At 43.7% G+C, this 22510-nt stretch overlaps 1 protein-coding gene across 1 annotated transcript in view; it reads right to left on the reverse strand.

The window, feature by feature from the left end:
• Positions 1-22510, reverse strand: part of LOC145359474 (multiple C2 and transmembrane domain-containing protein 2-like) — a 473933-nt gene that overhangs the window by 116480 nt on the left and 334943 nt on the right. The window lies entirely within an intron of this gene.

The raw sequence follows: 22510 nt of genomic DNA on the forward strand, positions 1-22510 counted from the left end.
GAGAATGTCCGGGATGTGTGGGGTCCTTAATTATACAGGCTGCTTTGCTGAGGCAGCAGGAAGTGTAGACAGAATCAATGAATGGTGTGATGGATTGGGCTACATTCACAACCTTTTGTACTTCCTTGGGCAGAGCAGGGGCCATACCAAGCTGTGATACAACCAGAAAGAACACTTTCTATGGTGTATCTGTAAATCTCAGGAAGATTGGAAGGTTATGGAAAGCCCTTCTGCTTTCACTTTTAGCAACCCAGGATGCAAGACGCCTGGAAGTTGCAACGTATCCATACTAGGCAGAGCCAGCCTTTCCAGCATACCCTGTCTATCAATTCTCATCCCATTCATCACCTCTACTTTCCTTGCTATTTTGTTAGTATCCTCTTTCTTAGTAAATACATGACGTATTTTCAGCCATGTTCAGACACCTTGTTTAAGTTTATTTATTCTTGTCACAAGTAGGCTTACATTAACACTGCAACGAAGTTACTGTGAAAATCTCCTTGTTGTCACATTCCGGCGCCTGTTTGGGTGCACTGAGGGAGAATTTAGCATGGCCAATGCACCTAATCAGCACATCTTTTGAACTGTGGGAGGAAACCAGAGCACCCGGAGGAACCCCACGCAGAGAATGTGAAAATTCCACACAGACAGAGACCCAAGCCAGGAATCGAACCCGGGTCCTTGGCACTGAGGGGCAATGGTGCTAACCACTGTGCCACCGAGCTGCTCTCCAAGTATAAATAATGGGCTTGATCTTACCGGTCATTCACATCACGCTCCCACTGTGATGAAGTCAGAGAATTTGGCGTCAAGTCAAATCCCCACTCACTGCAGCAGGATGGGAAAAGGCCGCTGGCGTGAACAGTCAGAAAATTCTGGCCAAGCTCTCAGAATTGAGTGTGTAAGTTAAGCTAACGCTTTCAGGTAAAATGGAAAGCTGAGAGCTGGATTCCTATCAGGTGGATGTAAAATATCTCATGGCACTACTTGAAGAAGAATAGCAAAGTTTTTCTGCCATTCTGACCAACACTTAGCCTTCGTTTAATTCCCCCTCAACAAGTCATCTGCTGGCTAAAGCAAAATTACTGCGGATGCTGGAATCTGAAACAAAAACACAGGATGTTGCAAAATCTCAACAGGTCTGACAGTGCAGAATCCCTACAGTGCAGAAGGAAGCCATTCTGCCCCATCGAGCCTGCACTGACAACAATCTCACCTAGGCCCTATCCCCATGTATTTATCCTTCTAATCCCACTTTGGACACTAAGGGGCAATTTAGCATGGCCAATCAACCTAAGCCACACATCTCCGGAGCGTGGGAGGAAACTGGGGCACCCAGAGGAAACCCACGCAGACATGGGAAGAACGCGCAAACTCCACACAATGACCTGAAGCTGGAATTGAACTCGGGTCCCTGGCGCTGTGAGGCAGCAGTGCTAACCACTGTGCCACATCTGTGGAGAGAGAACAGAGCCAACGCTTCGTGTCTGGATAACATTTTGTCATCTGCTGGTTTGTCAGAAGGGCTGTGTGTGGGAGCTTGCTGTGTGAGATTAGCCGCATGTTCTGTCTACTTGGATATTCATTCATCCGACAACGGATGAATGAACATCGCTCGACAATCACCAGGCAAGACTGTTCTCTTCCTGTTGGCGAACACTTCAGCGGTCACGGGCATTCAGTCTCTGATCTTCGGGTAAGCGTTCTCCAAGGCGGCCTTCACGACATACGACAGCGCAGAGTTGCTGAGCAGAGACTGATAGCCAAGTTCCGCACACATGAGGACGGCCTCAACCGGGATCTTGGGTTCATGTCACACTACCTGTAACTCCCATGACTTACCAGGGCTTGTAAAATCTCACTAACTGTCCTGTCTGGAGACAATACACATCTCTTTAACCTATGCTAATGCTATCTCCACTCACATTGTCTGCATCTTTAAGACTTGAATAGCAGGTTAGTTGTAAAGACTTGCATTCTAATCAGTATTCTGTAAACTGAGTGTGTCTTTATATGCCCTTCTCTGATCAGAACCTTCCACACACCTGACGAAGGAACACCATTTCCAAAAGCTTGTGGGATTACTATCAAATAAACTGGTTGGACTTTAACCTAGTGCTGTGAGACTTCTTACTGTGTTCTGTCTACAGCAGAAAAGCAACTACACGTGAACAGTAGTGCACTGGCTGTGAAGCACTGGTAAAGTCCTGAAGTCATGAAAGACTAATGTGAATGTAAACTTTTCTTTTCCATAACCATAAAACGGTCCAAATTTCACTCAACAATTAATGGAATGTAAAACAGTGAAGTTCAGTTCTCGATTAGAAAAGCAATCCAAAGGCTTGGTTTAGCTGCGATATAATTTAATTGAACAACAATCCTGTTGTAACTAAATTACAAACCACTTATAATAGTGATCTAACCATAAATATTTCATTGTTTAGCCCTGAGGGACTCCCAATTAGACTCCCAACACAATGAAACCAGCCACACAGCATTTCATTTTTAAGTGTACCATATTTTTAAAAAGTTTCACTTCCAACAGAAAATGTTCAATCTCAAAATCGCAAGTTGCAATTGGGTTTTGAAAATAAGTGCAAGGAGTCATCTAAAAGAGTTTGTGCGATGTTAGTGCACAATAGTTCAGAAAGTTATTAGGAGGGATTAAAATATCTCCTATGTCTGTGATTCCTCTCCCAGTAAATCAGCTTTCAATACTAAAGTATAGCCATTGTGTGGTGCTTTGAACCTTTAAGTTTGCCTTGCAACGGACTACTCAAAGAAGGGGGGTTTTAAATAGCAATCCTGATGATAAACCCCAGGCGGTCACGAACAGTTTCAAACTTCACACCCTGGGGAGCCTGCTAATTTGATATCATAGAATCACACAGCACAGAACAGGCCATTTGGCCCATTGAGTCTGTGCCGACATGCGAGAAACACCTGAACTTCCACCTAATCCCATCTACCATCAACCTTAACATCGGTGCCCCACAAGGCTGTGCTCTCAGCCCCCTACTATACTCCTGTGACTGTGTGGCCAAATTCCCTCCAATTCAATTTTCAAGTTTGCTGACGACACCAATGTAGTGGTCAAACAATGATGAGGCAAACTACAGGAACGAGATGGAGAATCTGATGAATTGGTGTGGCAACAATAATTTCTCCCTCAATGTCAACAAAATGAAGGAGATTGTCATTGACTTCAGGAAGCGTAGTGGAGAACATGCCCCTGTCTACGTTAACGGGGATGAAGTAGAAATGGTCGAGAGCTTCAAGTTTTAGGTGTCCAGATCACCAACAACCTGTCCTTATCCCCCATGCCAACTCTATCGTTAAGAAAGCCCATCAACACCTGTACTTTCTCAGAAGACTAAGGAAATTTGGCATGTCCGCTATGACTCCCACCAACTTTTACAGATGCACCATAGAAAGCATTCTTTCTGGTTTTATCACAGCTTGGTATGGCTCCAAGAGTAAGAAACTATGAAAGGTTGTCAATGTAGCCCAATCCATCACCAGCCTCTCACCCATTGAGTCTGTCTACACTTCCTGCTACCGCAGCAAAGCGGCCAACATAATTAAGTACCTCATGCACCCCGGGCATTCTCTCTTCCACCTTCTTCCAGTGGGAAAAGATACTAAAGTCTGAGGTCACGTACCAACTAACTCAAGAACAGCTTCTTCCCTACTGCAGTCAGACTTTTGAATGGACCCACCTTGCGTTAAGTTGATCTTTCCCTACACCCTAGCTATGATTGTAACACTACATTCTGCACTATTACCTTTCCTTCTTTATGAATGGTATGCTTTGTCTGTATGATGCGCAAGAAATAATTTTTTTTTTCACTGAATGCTAATATATTGCACAACAATGAACCAACTTGGTCCAATTATATTGCGCAGGAGATGGGAAGGTGGCCTTTGACGTTTTAAATTATCCTCCTCAACTTGCTTTGAAGTATTAAATTTGATTCTAATGACAACATTGGAAAAGTGGCTATTACAGACAACTCCTGCAATTTGGAAAAGTTATCATTTAGACTTGAAAAAGTCATGGGTTTGGGTGGGGGATGGGGGGCTGATGGGATTGGTCCATAGAGAGCTGGCATTGACTTGATGGACTGACTGGCCTCCTTCCTTGTCATAATACTATGGGTGGCACAGTGGTTAGGACTGCTGCCTCATAGCGCCAAGGACTGGGTTCGATTCTTGGCTTGAGTGACTAACTGTGTGGAGTTTGCATGTTCTCCCTGTGTCTGCGTGGGTCTCCTCCGTGTGTGGGTGTGGTTTCCTCCCACAGTCTGAAAGACGTTCTGGTTAGGTGTATTGGCTATGCTGAATTCTCCCTCAGGGTACCCAAACAGGTGCCAGAGTATGGCGGCTAGGGGATTTTCACAGTAACTTAGTTGCAGTGTAAGCTTGCTTAACGTAAGGTTACTTGTGACACTAATAAATAAATAGTAATGGCTAGATGGCTCTGCATCATCCCCTTCTGCTCAGGTCATAGAATCCCTACAGTGCAGAAGGAGGTCATTCAGCCCATAAAATCAGCACCGACCACAATCCCACCCAGGCCTATCCTCATAATCCCATGCAATTACCTTAGCTAGTCCCCCTGACACTAGGGGGCAATTTTGCATTGGCCAATCCACCTAACCCGCACGTCTATGGACTGAGAGAGGAAATTGGAGCACCCGGAGGAAACCCATGCAGACACGGAGAGAATGTGTAGACTCCACACAGTCACACCCAAGCTGGGAATCAAACCCGGGTCCCTGGCGCTGTGAGGCAGCAGTGCTAACCACTGTGCCACCCCACAGTAAGTCTCATCGCCACCCAGCTTCCTCCCAGGTTACGTGTCACCCTTAAAACCTGTACAGTCCCAAAGTGCGAGCTCAGGTATGTTCAGACTGTTTTTAAACACAGAGCCCAAGTGTCAGTTTGCTTTACAATGTCCACAAGAGCCGGAACGCTGCTGGAGGAAACAAGAAGGTGGCCTCCTAGGTGGCGGAGAGGAGAGGGAATGTGTTCAAACTATCAGTTCATGCACTGTGGATTTAAAGAGGAAGAAAAACATGCCTGACTGAACGTACAAAGCCGCCTTCAGGGTTTCTGCAGCAAAAGGAAAACATTCCGACACAAGGAAAAATGTTCTACATAATCCCTGTTAGAAACCAGATACGTTTTACATGTAAAAGGCAAGTTTTCGTAGAGTTAAGCATGTAATGGGCAATAACTACATTCTTTAATAGCTGGATAATCAGGAGAAATGGATTACCCTGTACCAGGGAAACACAACTATTATCAGATTAAACGAAAATGGATCGGCCGCAGAGACGTGACGTTATAGTCGAAAACTGATTTGTTCCTACTGACTCATAATCACTGTCTACTGGTCACAGGGTGAAGATTGATCCCATGTCAATAAAGCCATTACTCAAGAGTGGAGTGTGAGGCAGACACACACACACACACACACACACACATACACACACACACACACACACACACACATACACACACACACACACACCGGAAGAGGAAAAATGTTGTAGCCAATGCACAAAACTGGGTCAACACGTCATTATTGAGAGCAGCTAGTCTAACTTCTGGTGCAGGATGCAACAAAGATGCAAAACACTTGGAGTTGCATCAAAGAGGACAGGTCCAGAACAGAAACATCAGGTCGGTTCCAGGGGCAGAGGTTCAGTGAACAAAACAAAATGGATTTCATTACCACAGCCCATGGGCGCTTAAAGCAGAGAAAAGACACATTTACCACGTTGTGCGCTGGCCTCAACTAAACAGCCTAATCTGTGGTTATGCATCAATCCCCTGACTTCTTTAAGGACTCAAATCTCACTCTGTTGACAAGATCCGGAATTACACAACACTCTATCTGCATCACCGACACTGAGAGACAATTTCTGAAGTGCGCCCTGTGCCACTTAGCAGCCCCCCCACTACCATGGCACGGCGCACACTATCAAACCTGAACCCAAGGAAGTGTTATTTTTATTTGTTAGTGTCACAAGTAGGCTTATATTAACACTGCAATGAAGTTACTGTGAGAATCACTTCGTTGCTTGTCCGGGTAGACTGAGGGAGAACTTAGCATCATCAATGCACCTAACCAGCACGTCTTTCGGATTGTGGGAGGAAACCGAAGCACGTGGACGAAACCCATGCAGATATGAGGGAGAAGGCGCAGACTTCGCACAACCACCCAAGCTGGGAATTGAACCCGGGTCCTTGATGCTATGACGCAGCTCCGCTAACCACTGTGCCACTGTTCTGCCCCTAATGGTCTCAATCTGCCTCCTGTGTAATATGGGAGATGACCTGGAGAAAAGGGAGTACTTGAGAAAAGGACAAAACGTTTAAAAATAAAGATGGAGACACGGCAGAACCAAGCGTGACGAGGAAGTGACCGCAAGAGGCTTCTATGTTGATACAATGCGCGGATTACAAGGAGTCGCTTGTACAATCAGGCTAGCAAATGAGCACTTTGAATCCTGCTCTGCCTCATTATAACTAACTTATTCTTTTGTCTCCACTGAAGGTCAATTGAAGTCAGGAGAGGATCTCAAGGTATGGAGGAGGCCCTGATAACACTGTCTGATTTGCCAAGCCTGCTAGTTTGTAATAATAAGATTTGACTGTACTTTTACGAGAGATGCTAACTAATAAATAAAATATGAGCCTTTCGCTGCTAAAGTGTGCAACTTTTATTAATTATTTCAGTCCGCAGGTGGCATCAGCTGAATACTAATCTGGTTAGGTCCATGAAAAAGACAAATTTTGAAGTCATTTTTAATTGAATGTTATTAATAAGTTTCATAATTAAGCTAAAACACTGGCATCACCTTTTCGAAACACGTTAACAGTGGCTGCCGGACACGGAAAGAGTTCATCTGAAGAATAATACTATATTTTAGCATATGTACGTCAAGGTCCAAGGTTTGTATCTTGGCACCAGGTGGAGCTGGGATCTGCCAACCTCAATTAAGGTGAGCCTTCTGTCAGTCTTTCACCAGTCTTGTGGTTGAACGCACCTTGAGGTAACAAAGAAGTCTGGGGAGTATGGAGGAGATAGGAAAACCATCATGCTCCATGCAATTATTCATCATCTGTTGACTCCGTTTATATTTCCCATTGCCTCGGGAAAGCAGCCAGCATAATCAAGGGCTGGACACTCTCTTTCTTCCATTGGGAAAAAGATACAAAAATCTGAAAACACGTACCAACCGACTCAAGAACAATTTCTTCTCTGCTGCCATCAGACTTTTGAATGGTCCCACCACACATTAAGCTGATCTTTCTTTTCACCCTATCGATAACTGTAACACTATATTCTACACTATAATTCTTTCCTTCTCCCCCATGTACTCTATGAATGGTATGTTTGTCTGTTTTTTTAACTCATTCACAGGACATGAGTGTCGCTGGTTGGCCAGCATTTATTACCCATCCCTCATTGCCCGAAAATAGTTGAGAGTCAACCAAGTTGCTGTGGGTCTGTTGGCCAGACTGGGTAAGGATAGCAGATTTCCTTCCCTAAAGGGCATTAGTAACCATCTTTCTGACAATTGGCAATTGTTTCATGGTTATTAGTAGATTCTTAATTCCAGATTTTTTTTATTGAATTCAAGTTCCACCAGCTGGCGTGGCAGGATTCGAACCCGAGTCCCCAGAACATTAGTTGAGTTTAACAGTCTTGCAATAATACCACGAGGCCATCGCCTGCGCAAGAAACAATACTTCTCACTGTGCCCCAATACATGTAACAATGATAAATCAAATCAATTCAATGCTTGCAGAGCAGTGCACTGTAGTTCCAGCTTTGGTCCCACTCATCATGAGACCAAGTGCCCAATGCATTAGGACAATGGAAGGTTCAAGCATGCAAAATGTTTCACACAGAAATGCAAGTCTTTCTTTTCTTCGTGGAAAAAAGGTAGTTATTGTGTGGACCTGTGACGTTACGCCCAGGCCAATATTCAATTCTATTGACTGCAAAGCAATTGACTCTCAAGGGAGGAACATAATGGACAGTCAATGCATTCCTGCCCAAGACAAATATCGATCCTTTTCCATTTTCAAATGGCAAAAGGGGTGTAAATTTCAATTGGAATTCTTCTAATCTTCCATCAGGATTGAAGACACAGCAAACACTCCAGAAAATTGGTAAGGGAATGATATTGGATCGATTGTCTGTACTCAAAGTTGATAAGGCACCAGAAAGAACGAGATGCAGTGAGGAAGTGAGAGTGGAAATTGCAGAGCTACTGGCCATCATTTCTCAGTCATGCTCAGACTCAGGGGTGGTCCCAGGGGACTAGAGAATTGCAAATCTTACACCCTTGTCCCAAAAGGGGCATAATGATAAGCCCAGCCAGTCAAGTTAATTTCAGTGCTGGGGTATTTTCCAGAAACAATGGGTGCCATTCTTCTAGAAAATTTCAAGTGCAGGTCATCACAATCTAAATCACAATCCACCCACACTTAGATATTGGAGCTGGGGGTGATTCCTGCTGGAAAAGCGATGTGCAGGACCAACAGTTGCGACATGCTGGCTCCTCAAGGATTGGGGAACAGGCAACATGACAGAACATTCCCCACTATCTTGCAGACAAAGACTGCATACCCCCTCCCCCTGCTGCCCCCAGAGTCACAAACAAGTGAGCAAAACACTGTTACAGGGTTGCCAATGGTCCCCTCTTTCAGACCCTGCACTTCATGCCCTCTATTCAGACCACGTCCTGAGCCTTGGCAGTGCCAACCCAACACCCTGGAGTTGCCAAACTGGCAGGGCCAATCTGGCACCATCAGGATGATTTGCTAGGGCACTGTCCAGTCATGTCACTGACCAGCCAGGGGCTCCAAGGGTCTCTGAGTCCCCTGCCCCACCCCGGCATGATCAGCATCTTAGGTCTCCGTTTGTGGAAACCAGTCGTGATTCCCGCTGCCTTCACGTTGCATGGGCCAATCGGAGAACTGAGGGGACCAGGTGAAATCAGTTTCTGCATATTTAAATGAGGCTTTAAATATGCTAACCTGGTTCATGCCCTCGCTGGGCGTGCAATAGACTACGCCATCAGCCAGTGTAGGGAGAATCCCAATGAGTAGGCAGCATGGTGGCACAGTGGTTAGCACTGCTGCCTCACAGCGCCAGGAACCCAGGTTCAGCCTTGGACGACTGTGTGTGTGGAGGCTGCATATTCTCCTCGTGTCTGCGTGGGTTTTCTCCGGATGCTCCAGTTTCCTCCCACACTCCAAGATGTGCGGGTTAGGTTGATTGGCCATGCTAAATTGACCCTGGTGACAGGGGGGTTAGCAGGGTAAACATGTGGGGTTATGAGAATAGGGCCTGGGTGGGATTGTGATGGGTACAGACTTGATGGGCCAAATGGCCTCCTTTTGCACTGTAGGGATTCTACGATTCTGAGTTCTTCCCGGCACAAATCCCATCACAGTCCCTCTTGTGAGATTCTCTGGCCATAACTCAATTTGTGACCAAGTGTCAGAGAATCACCTCCAATAATTCAGGACAAAACGAATAGTCATGTGGTCGAATGCAGGCTAATTAAGGAAAGCCAACATGGATTTCTTAAGAGGAAATCATGATTAATTAACTTGCTGGAGTTGTCTGAAGAGGTAATGTGTTGATGAGGGTAATGCTGTTGATGTGGTGTACCTAGACTTTCAAAAGGCATCTGATCCATTACCACACAACAGACTTGTCAGCACAGTTAGTGCTTATGAATTAAAGGGGCAGAAGCAACTTGGATATGAAATTTGGGGAATGAGACAGAGAGTAGTGAAGAACAGATATTTTGAGGGTTGACGGAAGGTTTGTGTAAAAATCCTCCAGGAATCAGTGCTGCGACCCTTGTTTTACCTGATATATATCAATGATCTCCACCTTGACAACATTTCAAAGTCTGTGGATGACAGCAGCTTGGAAGCATTGTGAACTGTGAGGAGGATAATGTAGAACTTCAAAAGGATGTATACAAATTGGTGGATTGGGCAGACTGGTGGCAAATGACATTCAATGCCGAGAAATGTGAAGCGGTTCATTTTGGTTGGAAGAAAGTGGAGAGACAACATAAAACAAAGGGGATGATTCTAAACGTAGAAAATAGAAGCAGAAGTAGGCATTCAGCCTGCTGTGCCATTCATTTTGATCATGGCTGATCATCAAATTTAATATCCTAATTCTGCCTTCCCCCCCATATCACTTGGTCTCTTCAACCCCAAGAGATATATTTAATTTCTTCTTGAAATTGCAGAACATTTTGGCCTCAACTACTTTTTGTGGTAGTGAATTCCACACATTCACCTACTCTCTGGGTGAAGAAATTTCTCCCCATCCCACCCCTAAAAGATTTACTCCTTCTCCTCAAACAATGACCCCTGGTTCTGGACTCCCCCCACCATTGGGAACATCCTTTCTGAATTTACCCTGTGAGGATTTTATACGTTTTCCCGAGATCCCTTCTCACTCTTCTAAACTCCAATTAATATAATCCTAACTGACTTAGTCTCTCCTCATATGACAGACCTGCCATCCCAGGAATCAGCCTGGTAAACCTTCGCTGCGCTCCCTCTGTAGCAAGAATATCATTGCTTAGATAAGGGCACCAAAACTGTGCACAATATTCCAGGTGTGGTCTCCTCCAAAGTTCAAGATTATTTATTAATCACAAGTAGGCTTACATTCAACCGCAATGAAGTTACTGTGAAAATCCCCTAGTCTCCACACTCCGGCACCTGTTCGGGTACACCGAGGGAGAATTTAGCCTGGCCAATGCAGCTAATCAGCACTATGATTCCATGACCAAGTCCCTGTAAAATTGCAGTGAAACATCCTGATTCCCATACTCAAATCCTCTTGCTTTGAAGGTCAAAAGGGCTGCAGAAGTAGAGGCACTGGGTATACCTGCGATTACATAAGAAAACAGAGGTAGGTGGCTAAATTCAAAGTTTCCACGAACTTTCGTCGAGGTTACGGGAGGGGATTGGGTGATCAAGCAGAAATTTTGAACTCCTCTGAAGACAAGCACAGCATTTCTGAAGCAAACACACAATGGCAATTCTGTTTGTCAATAAATTGAGAGCTGTTCTTTTCTTTGATTTAATTGTTAGGGCAAAAACTCAGTCACATAAAAGAAATACTGTGAAAGTCGAAGATAACTTTCCACACGTGAAGGGTTAGTTAGGGAAGGTAAGAGCCAGCAGCCTTAGCATCTCTGGTCAGTGTTAATCCTCTTCATCCATTAATAAGCAATAATTTTCTTGACACAACATGGCAAGGCTTAAATGCTGCTGTCAGAACACATTTTCCATTCAAATGTCAGCTGTCACAGTGCTACATCAGGTCATAGTTTACAAGCCAGGTAAAGGTGAGATAAACAAGCTGTCAGAATTGTCACCTACGGTGTGAGCCAGGTTTCAGTGTATTATCAGTGCTCGGGTTTCGTAATCTTTATGTTTATAGAGAATGAGATCTACCCTCAGCCTTTCCATTGCTGCTTGACATGAACCATCACCTCCGCTGTCCATTTAAATACTTCACAAAGTGTGTCTTGCATTAACAACGTCTAGAGGGGGGTCTGTAATCTGCACTGGATGCATTAACACCATTCGGCCTCCCGGATGATAGATCAGATGGCTGGACACGTAATGCTCCCTTTAGGCTTTTAAGCAGGAGTGTTAGCTGAACCGGTCTGTCATGCTTTGCACGTGCACTGATTTCACACAGTGGAGCTCCGATACAAGGCTCCCTCTCCGGATAATTAACATGCTTTTACATATTGAGGTTGAAGCAAAATAGTATTTGTTATTACTGGAAGTTGGGGATGAGCTGCTCTGTATAGTCTGAAGCTGGCTGAAATTCACGGCACTATTTTTGTGCATTTGTGGGACACAGGAGGGACTATAAGTTTCAATTTCCCACACGGATCAGCGAGCAAAAGTAAAAACATCTCCCGAAATGGCGAAACTCTAAGACGAGGGACAACGCCTGCCAATCGGGAAAAGAGAAAGACACAACGCAAGCTGACATGTATTGCACGAAGTGAAGGAAATCGCAGTTTTGAAAACTCAGAAGAGGGGAGGAGAAAATAATTCAAAAGATTAAAAAAAAAATCGACAGTGCGGATTTTTAAAAAGTGAAAGCAAAACGATTCCAGAATGAAAAATCAAATGTCAAACACTCGTTTAATTCTGACAAAATGTTGACTATTGCTGGTGTAATCAGCACCTCATTGTCCATGGTTACGGCTGCCCAGTCACTGACTATATTCAAGACAACAGATTGACGGCTTTTTTAAGCGCCAAGGGAATTAATCGCTTTGTGTATAGTTTGGGAAGGGTGAGTCGGGGTAGGAAAGTCAGCGGCGATCGTGTTTGTTCAAACGAGCAGGCTCAAAGGGCCAAATAGCCTCATCCTGTTCCCGTTTCTCATAAACTTGAGAGAGACAAATTAGGTTAGAATAATTGGTAAATGTGTGGGGTTACGGGGATATGACAGGGGAAGAGAGCCTGGGTAAGATATTGGCAAGAGAGTCATGCAGACTTGATGGGTCAAGTGGCCTTCTTCTGCGCTGTAGGAATTCTATAATTCTACGCATCTCATCACTTATCAGTCTCTCCAACCCTCCACTGAGCAATCTCAGTGATCAGATTCCAACACCATATCCTCCTCAAACTACCCTCCATTCTTCCTCCTAGCTCTTCCAAAGCTCTTCCCCCTTCCCCAAGGTTGACACCCTTTACTGTACAGAATTCTGAAACAGCTAAACGTCTGTGGTTGCTGGCACAGCCTTTCATCCAGTGTTGAACCAAGGTGTAACATTTCTCCCTTGTATCCAAGGCCAATTTGAAGATTCTGGCCGGTGCCCCTACAATTTCCCCCCTTTACTTCCCCGAGAACCCTCAGGCAAATCCCATCCAGCGTATCAACTAAGTGGAACCAACCTTAAGTGAGCGTTAAATGGCAGTCGGGTTTCCATGAGCCACCAGTCCGTGCATAGAATACACCCAACAATGTAATGGTACTCTAAGCAAATAAATTCTGTCCTGCACTCTTCAAGAACCATCTTCTCTGTCCAGCACCTTAATCAATTCTGCCACCCCTCTTTCCTTCCCGATCATTTCCTGAAAATGTTGTATCCAAGAATGCTGAAGACTAATTTGTGCCCTTTTTTCAGCTAAATCTCCACAATTGTCACAACATCACATTCCCACGTGGTTATCTTCACCTGACAAGCTTATTTAGCATCCTCCGTGCATTCATGTATATGCAAAATAACCCTCATTTAGACATTAATGCGTTTCCTTTTGTGACTTCTTTTTTGATTTGTGATTGTATTTGTGACCTTGTATTTACCTTAACACTTCCTGTTATCATTGGGCCAAATCCTCTGAGCAGTGGCAGTCACTGTAAGATTGCCATTCCACTCCTGCTTATTCACACCAAGATGAAGCTCTCTGTTCTGGGACCAGATTTCCAAAGGGAAGAGGTTTCCAAAGTCAGTCTCTTCAGAAATTGGGAGTGTACCCATTCTCGGAGTCCTCTTCGTAGGGCAGAATTGTTGTGGGAGACCAAGCCATGCCCCTTTTAACGCCACCAACTGCCATGTTTCGATCAGTCTTCACTCACTATCACACTGAAATGTTTTGGGACATTTGAGTAGCATTTCAGCGTGTCAGTGAATGAGTGCGAGTGATGTTAGTGGGCAGGGTGGCAGAATGTCAACTGAGTAAGGGACAGGGTGGTAGGTGTGAAGGACAGTGAGGTGGGGTCAGGTCGCGGTGGGGAGAGTCGGAGTGTTGGGGCGTCAGAGGGTTGGGGGAATCAGGGGAACTTGGAGGTCAGGGAGGGATTGGAGAGTTGGATTCTAATCGAAGGGTCGGTGGGTGTCGGATGGTTGGGGGTTTGGACGGTCCTTGGTGGAGGGGATTCAGGTTGGAGAGAGTTGGAGGAGTAGTTGGGAAGTGGGGGCAGGGAGTCTATTGCATAATTACCTCAGAACAAGATATTTTATTCCTGAGTGGCATTTCCTGGGAGTTATTCAGGTGAGAAGGTTAGAACCTTCCATGACTCTAATGCAAATTTGGAGACATTTTCAGAGGATCCTATGGAGCAGGAGAATTGCCTATAGGAAGTTGAAATGACCCAGATAATTCAGGCAGAATCCTCATGTTTGGACTTCCAAGGGGTCATGTAGCACTTTCCAGGGTGTGCCAGGGTCTCGGATCATCCAGAGGCTAGAAGATCAGGGAACCTGTGACTGTACATGGATTTGCAAATGCATACGGAAATCTTTTGTGAAGTCATTGGAGAACATCCTGGAAAACATCCTGGGCGCGAAGGCTAGAAAATGACTCATTTCAAGAGTTAAGTGCAAACCCTGGACTCCACTGACCATTTTGTTTCAGCTTCATTCAGTATTCTCAGAAGCACAGTTGATACAAGAGTCTGGTCCTCAAAATAAAGTTTTAAGTTTTACTTATTAATGTCACAAGTAGGCTTACATTAACACTGCAATGAAGTTACTGTGAAAATCCCCTAGTCATCACACTGCAGCGCCTGTTCGAGTACACTGAGGGAGAGTTTAGCATGGCCAACGCACCTAACCAGCACGTCTTTCAGACTGAGAGAGGAAACCAGATCACCCGGATGAAACCCACGCAGACATGGGGAGGACATGCAGACTCCGCACAGACACTAACCCAAGCTGGGAATTGAACTCCGGTTGGTGGCACTGTTAGGCAGCAATGCTAATCATTGTGCCACCATGCAAAACAGACAAGAGAACATATGCACAGAAAGAATTAAAGAGATGCTGAGTTTCCCACTGGTACACATCGAAATGGAGTCCTATCAGGTGGACAGGTGGTTGTCTGAACTTGTTACTGTCTAATCAACATTATTCCCAGCTGAAAGATTTTTTATTGGGTCTATTGTGTCATTTTTATCTCCTTAATAATTTCTATTATATATCAAAGCTCTCCAGTTTAAGAACAATTTGCAAACATTGTTAATAATTGGGTTGATGTCACTGTGCTGTTAAAATTGCAAACAGCTCTGTGCGCAAATACAATATCGATAGTAGCAATCGATCAGTCAGCTTGTAGCTTTCACTTGGGAAGTTTAATATAGGTTCCACTTTGGTGCAGATTGTAAGTTTATCTCATTGCGTTTATGAACAGCCAGACAAATGTATGTGAATTTTCATCTGCAAATTATTCAGGGAGGGATATAGGACAATACTTTAATCAGAAAACAGGGGTGGCTCCAAGACCAGAAAGTCCCACCTGAGGTCAATGGATTTTTGCATGGTCCTGTCCTGCCTGTCACAGTTCCCATGGTGGGCAGGATGGGAAAATTCTGCTCTAGAGGTTCTTATTTTCCAATTGCAAGTTCTTTCTTTAATGGATGTTGGTATCGCTGGCAAGGCCAACATTTATTGCCCATCCCCAATTGCCCTTGAACAAGTGGCTTGCCAGGCCATTCAGAAGGCAGTTAAGAATCAACCACATTACCTGGAGTCACATACCAAACCAGGTTAAGAATGGCAGATCTTCTTCCCTGAAGGACCTTAGTGAATCAGGTGGGTTTTTATAGCAATTGATGGTAGTTTAATGGTCACCATTATTAAAACCAACTTTATATTCCAGATTAATTGAACCCATTTCTCCAGACCATTGTCCTAGTCCAGTGTCCCCATGTCCCTATCTCCTGAAAGCTTTGGCATGTACAAAATGACAGATAGAAAAATGAATTCCCACAGACTGTATATTTTTTGTTAAGGACTGATCCTCCCTCTCATACACTGCATCCAACATTGAATCACTAAATATTGGTGCGTTATGATCCGTATCTCCTGTGTCCAAGCTAACATGGGGCTAGACTACTTGCAGCAAAATCCTACATTGGCCATTAATTTTCACTTCATTGCAGTACTAACGTAAGCCTACTTGTGACACTAATAAATAAACATGATAGCGCTGAAACAACCTTATTTTTATCAGAGCCACTGTACAAATGAGCAAGTGGTGCTGGTCTCAACACACAGTGAAAATCACAAGGGGCAGATAACTCACCAACAGAAAAACCATGGATCAAACAGTAAAGTCAAGAGATGGTTTGTCAGCACATCCTAACCGCACCATCTACTTAGGGTCCTGAGGAGCCCTTGAGAACCACTTCAGCCTCACTTTGTGGTTTTTAACATCACAGGAACATCTTATCCAAACTTTTCCCCATTCAACTGAAGTACACCTTGTTTTTTTTGTTAAAAAAGTGCCATTTATATCGGAAGAATAACTGGGAAACTTTTATCAATATAAAGTTCAGGGAAGTTAGCTTGTGTTTAGAAGTTCTTTAGGAATGATATAAAAACCCTGAAATAAATTGTGCCAAAAATTGTACTTTAAAATTAGTTAACTTTTACAATGGAACTTTTAATACTACTTCTTATTACTTGTAAGGCTTAATACATTTATGCAGTTTGTATATGCTTGCAAATTCTTTCACAAAACATTTAAGGTTAAATTAATCTATATATTGAAATGGCCACTAAGATATTTATTTTATCGGTCGATTCTTGGTATGTATTTTAATTACTCATACCTCTGAACAAATAAAGAATCATTGATTCCCTCTTGTGCAAAAGGAGGCCATTCAGCCCATTGAGCTGCACTGACAATAATCTCATCCAAGCCCGATCCCCTTAGCCCTTAGTCCCTGATACTAAGGGACAATTAACCTACCCCCACATATTTGGACAGTGGGAGGAAACTGGAGAACCTGGAGGAAACCCACGCAGACATGGGGAGAAGTTGCAATCTCCATACAGTCACCCGAGGTCAGAAATGAACCTGTGTCCCTAGCACTGTGAGGCAGCAGTGCTAACCACTGTGCCACAGTGCCGCCCAAGGAAGTAGCAGTCATTCTAATCAGACATCTTTAATCTAAGGAACAAGCAGGATGGACTATTGTACAATGAAGTCTCAATAGAACATGTCCATTCATATTGCCATGAGTGAGCTTGCCATAATTTTGCCGGTGGTTGGTTTAGTCTGACAATAGTGACAATTGAAACTTAAAACAGGAAGAAGCCTGACAACCTTAGGGAGATAAAGTGATCAACATCATTTGAGTTTTAAGTTTTAAAGTTTATTCATTAGTGTCACAAGTAGATTTACATTAACACCGCAATGAAGTGACAGTGAAAATCCCCTAGATGCCACATTCCGGTGCCTGTTCGGGTACACTGAGGGAGAATTCAGCACGGCCAACGCACCTAACCAGCATGTCTTTCGGACTGTGGGAGGAAACCAAGCACCCGGAGGAAACCCACGCAGACATGGGAAGAATGTGCAAACTCCACAGTGACCCAAGCCAGGAATCAAACCCAGGTCCCTAGCACTGTGAGGCAGCAGTGTGAACCACTGGTCCATGGTGTCACCTGTATATACATATTACACATTCATTTCTAGTGCATAAACACAGCAAAAAAGGAATCAACCATGGCATGCAAAAGAAAGTAAAGATAGTGTTAGAGCCAAAGAGAAAAAGCAGCAAGCCAGAGGACTGAGAGAAGTTTAGTATTTAGCAATGGATGACAAAGAGATGAAATAAGAGAGGAAAAATAGAGTTTGAGGGTAAACTTGCGAGTTAACATAAAAGCAGCTTGTAAAAGCTTCTGTAAGAATATAAAAAGAAAAAGATTAGCGAAACCAAATGCAAGTCCCTTACAGTTCAAAACAGGAGAATAATGATATAGAACAAGGGAATGATGGAACAATTGAACAACTACCTCAGTTCTAGCTTCACAAAAGACACAAATAACTTCCTGGAAATGCTAAGGAATCAAGGGTCCACTGAGAAGGAGGAATTGAAGAAAATTAGCATTATTAAAAAAAATAGTGCTGGAGAAATTAATGGGACTGAAAGCTGATGAACCCCCAGGGCCTGATAATCACATCCTCAGGATACTGAAGGGGGTGGCCATGGAAAGAGTGGATTTGTGAGTGGAGGTCCTCCAGACTGGCATAGTTCCAGCAGACTAGAGGGTGACAAATGTTAGCCTGCTATTTAAAAATGGAGAGAGGGAGAAAAGAGGGGATGTTTACCTAATATCAATAGTAGAGAAAATGCTAGAATCTGTTATAAAGGATGTGATAACAGGACACTTAGAAAATATCAACAGGATTAGACAAAGTCAACACAGATTTATGAAAGGCAAATCATATTTGACAAACCTAATGGGATTTTTTGAGGATATATTTCAGAGGATAGATATGGGTGAACCAGTGGATGTGGTGTATTTAGATTTTCAGAATATTTTTGATAAAAAGTCCCACATAAGAGGTTAGTGGGTAAAAGTGTTTGGGATTAATGTACTGACAAAGATTGAGAATTGGTTGGCAGGCAGAAAACAAGAGTAGGGATAGATGGGCTCACTTTTAAGGGGACTAGTGGAGTCCTGCAGGAATCAGTGCTTGCACCTCAGCTATTCATAATAGATATCAATAATTTGGATGAGGGAATGAAAAGTAATATTTCGAAGCATGCTGATGACACAAAACTTTGTGGGAATGAGAGTGCTGAGGGGGATGCCAAGAGGCTTCAACTTGAGGGAGCAGGCATAATATACAGCAGATGCAACGTAACATGGATAAATGTGAAGCTACCCACTTTGGATGGAGAAACAGAATAGCACAGTATTATTTAAATGGTGATGGATTGGGAAATGTTAATATAGAAAGGGACCTGGGTGTCCTAGCACACCAGTCACTGGAAGTAAGCATGCAAGTCCAGCAAGCAGTTAGGAAGGCAAATGGTGTGCTGGCCTTCATTGCAAGAGGACTTGAGTATAGGAGGAAGAATGTCTTACTGTAGCTGTTCAGGGACTTGGTGGGACCACAACTGGAGTCGGGGTGGGGGCAATTGACTGGGCCGGGGGAGGGGGATGTGACTGACAGATCTCTCTGTTCTGTGCACAGAACACGCAATTTCCCTCTCTAGTTGTGAACAGTCAGCTTTCCAGTGAGTTTAGATCCCACCTCCTCCCCCTCCTGGCAGGAATCAGATTGTGCATCTTTTTTTGCACTAACTGCCATAAGATTTTATCTGTGTCCTCGCTGAAAAAACAGATCTGAAACTCTCTCGCTTTCATGCTGATTCGGCACTTAAAATTTTTTTTGGTAAGATTGCCCCTCAAACTTCCAATCAATAGCTTAAAGAATGACACAAGACTTCACGTTTTGAACTTTTATTGTCACAGCTAACTAAAAAAAAAACTGGTGACTAAATACTATTTTCTTTTTCAACAACAAAAATTGAAAAGCTGGAAAATAGTCAATGGGGGGGGGGCGGCAGGGGGAAGTGCCAGAGAAATTTCTCGCTAATGATATGCTGATGTATTAAAATTTGCTTTCTGCTGACTCACAGTGTTTTCCATGCCACTCCAATGACAAGGGGCCGGGAAGATCGGAACTCACTAACTCGCCGGTGCGAATCGCGCTCTCCGGATTTTGCGCATGCACTGCCATTCCCGCAGATGGAGAATGTGGGCTCAAAAATCTCCTCCAATAATCTTACAAACCAAGTAACTGTAACACCATCTCTTTGTGACTATTCATCACTTCCTTTGGTACGTATTTGCTCAATGCTGATCCACCCTACCTCAGATGGAACCAGCACGGTTACAGCACAGAAGGAGGTTATTCAGCCCATCAAGTCCAAGAGAACAATCTAGTTAGCCCCACTCCCCAGCCCCTTCCTCAAGCCCTGCACATCCTCCCTTTTTTTTCAGGTATTTATCCGATTCCCTTTTGAAAGAGATAACCCTAACCCCTGCCTGCACCTTCTATTATTTTCTTTCTAAGATGATAGAAAACAGGAATACTATCCGTCCCACTCCTTAATGTATTTACTTCAGCTTATCTGTAGAGAGAGTGTATAAACAAATTTATATGCTGCACAAATAATTTGGCGTTACCAAAAAAAAATCCATAAAATCAGCCCTAAATTTGCTTTACCGATGTGTTGAGAAACTGGAGGTATTAATTTTTTTGCCAAGTTTCAAATTATTTATTAGTGTCACAAATAGACTTACATTAGTGTGGAAGCTGGAACTAGCCGTTAGCAGGTGAGGGGTCTGAGTCTGTTTTGCAGCATGGGTGGGTTTACAGAAAACACAAAGTGTTCCAAGTGTTGATTGCGCTTGAAGAAAATTCGGATGTTTATTGAACATTGCCTGCTAAAAATGTCAAGGATTCTGCGTGTATAAGGATGTAAAAGAAAGATTGAAATGATGCTAAATTCTATTGGTTGATAGTACTCAAAATTGTAAGGCTTTAACTGGCATGTTCTCTCTCATGGGCTAAAAATGATTAACACTGCGGAACTCTGTTAGTGATTTTCGCTATAATGTTCTATGTCTGTTCTCCTTGCTAGCAAGTAATAAAAGCTTAGGAGGTTTAAGTACTCACTGTGCATTGTCTGGTTAATCCTCAACATTAGCACTGCAATGAAGTTACTGTGAAAATCCCCTAGTCACCACACTCCAGCGCCTGTTCGGGTATACTGAGGGAGGATTTAGCATGGCCAATCCACCTAAAGCAGCATGTTTTTCAGATTGTGGGAGGAAACCGGAGTGCCTGGAGGTAACCCATACAGACACGGGGAGAATGTGCAGACTTGCGTAGACAGTGACCCAAGACGAGAATCGAACCCAGATCCCTAGTGCTGTGAGGCAGCAGTGCTAACCACCGTGCCGCGCTAACTCACAGCTTTGATGACAAACTGACTCATATACCCAGCTAACAGGCCCTTGGCTGTACATTCTTAACCCCAGCAGACTTAAAGGAGTATTATGAGAAGTTTATAAAACATGGGAAGGGCTGGATTGAATGCCCAGTGATAGTTTGGGAAAGATCAGAGCTCCTGAATTTAAATTAGGTAGATGTAAGAATTAGAAGTTCTCGGATAATGTAAATAGTGTCACCAATGGAATGAGGGACTTGAGGGAGATGGAGTGGAAAGGGTTAATGTTAAATATGAAAACAGATCGGATGACATCACCAGTGATGTAAGGTCACATGGCATAGTGCTGAGAGATAGTTCTGTGTGGAGCTTCCTACTATAAAAGGTAACTTTTACCAACAGCCTTGCCTTTAGCAGTCTCTATCAGTCTTGATCAAGATAACATCTCAGTTCAGATCCAGAACAATGATAATGTGAGTCAGTTCTCCCTTTCCCAGAGCTTCGGAAATGCCCTGTCAGCTTGCACAAGGCTTGCAGACTCTTCATATGTCTTCAGGAGAGAGTTAGGCTGGTGTTTGGCTGGGTCAGAGATTACATCATATAAAAGATAAATGGATTAACTATTAATATGCACAATCAATGTGATCTTCTGGGCTGGTTTAATTGCCCATGGGGGCATTGGAGAGGAATTTCCCAGGTTTTCCTTTCTTACTGCCCCTGGGCTTTCCTCTCCCGGGAGAAGACAAACAACCAAGTGATTGGGCAATGTCTATATCCATGCTACACTAGGATGTAGAGGGTGAGAAGACTAGATAGACCAGCTGATCCTTTCCTGGATGTCATCCTTGTAGCCCAGGATTTAAGCTAAATGCTTGAATGTATAAGGATACACCGAGTTACTCTGCTTGATCTGTACACAAACAGCAAGGCAATAAGAGGATCACTAAAGGAACACACATAAACACAGGCCTGAGGCCTAGTACTCAACACACCAGGCCAAACTGCCTGATGCTCTAACAGTTAGACGGCAGGCACAGAAGAATTGAAAATAATCCACATCATAAACCAATAAATATATTTGTCAACATAGAAAGAAAACATATTATCCCTCCTGCTCCTGATTGCATTTAGTTCAGTTTATCGGGTGGCACAGCAGTTAGCATTGCTGCCTCACAACACTCGGAGCCCTTGTCCAATTCTGGCCTTGGGTGACTGTCTATGTGGAGTTTGCACATTCTCCCTGTGTCTGCGTGGGTTTCCTCTGGGTGCTCTGGTTTCCTCCCACAATCCAAAGATGTGTGGCTTAGGTGGATCGGCCGTGCTAAATTATCCCTCAGATGTGTAGGTTAGGGGGGCTAGCAGGATAACTGTGTGGGCTTATGGGGAGGGGGGAAAGGGTGGAGCTGGCTAAGCCGCTCTGTTGGAGAGTCAGTTATCACCTGATGGGCCAAATGGCCTTCTGCTGCACTATAGGGATTTTCTAATATCTAAAGAGAAATGCATAGTCGAGCAAAAATACTGCACAGTAAATTAACATTAACAGAAAATTAAATCCACACAAAGAGCCTAAGATTTTCTCTTGAAAAGTATTAAGTTGAGGTATTAATTTACAACTTTGATGAGCAACTGAGTGTCAACAGTATGACGGCATTTTTTAAATGGGAGACCTGTTAGAATGGACAAAGAACATGGTGATGATTAAAACACTATTTTTAAAAA

Source organism: Carcharhinus amblyrhynchos, chromosome 28, assembly GCF_965287045.1.
Source record: "Carcharhinus amblyrhynchos chromosome 28, sCarAmb.v2.hapA, whole genome shotgun sequence".
Lineage (NCBI taxonomy): Eukaryota > Metazoa > Chordata > Chondrichthyes > Carcharhiniformes > Carcharhinidae > Carcharhinus > Carcharhinus amblyrhynchos.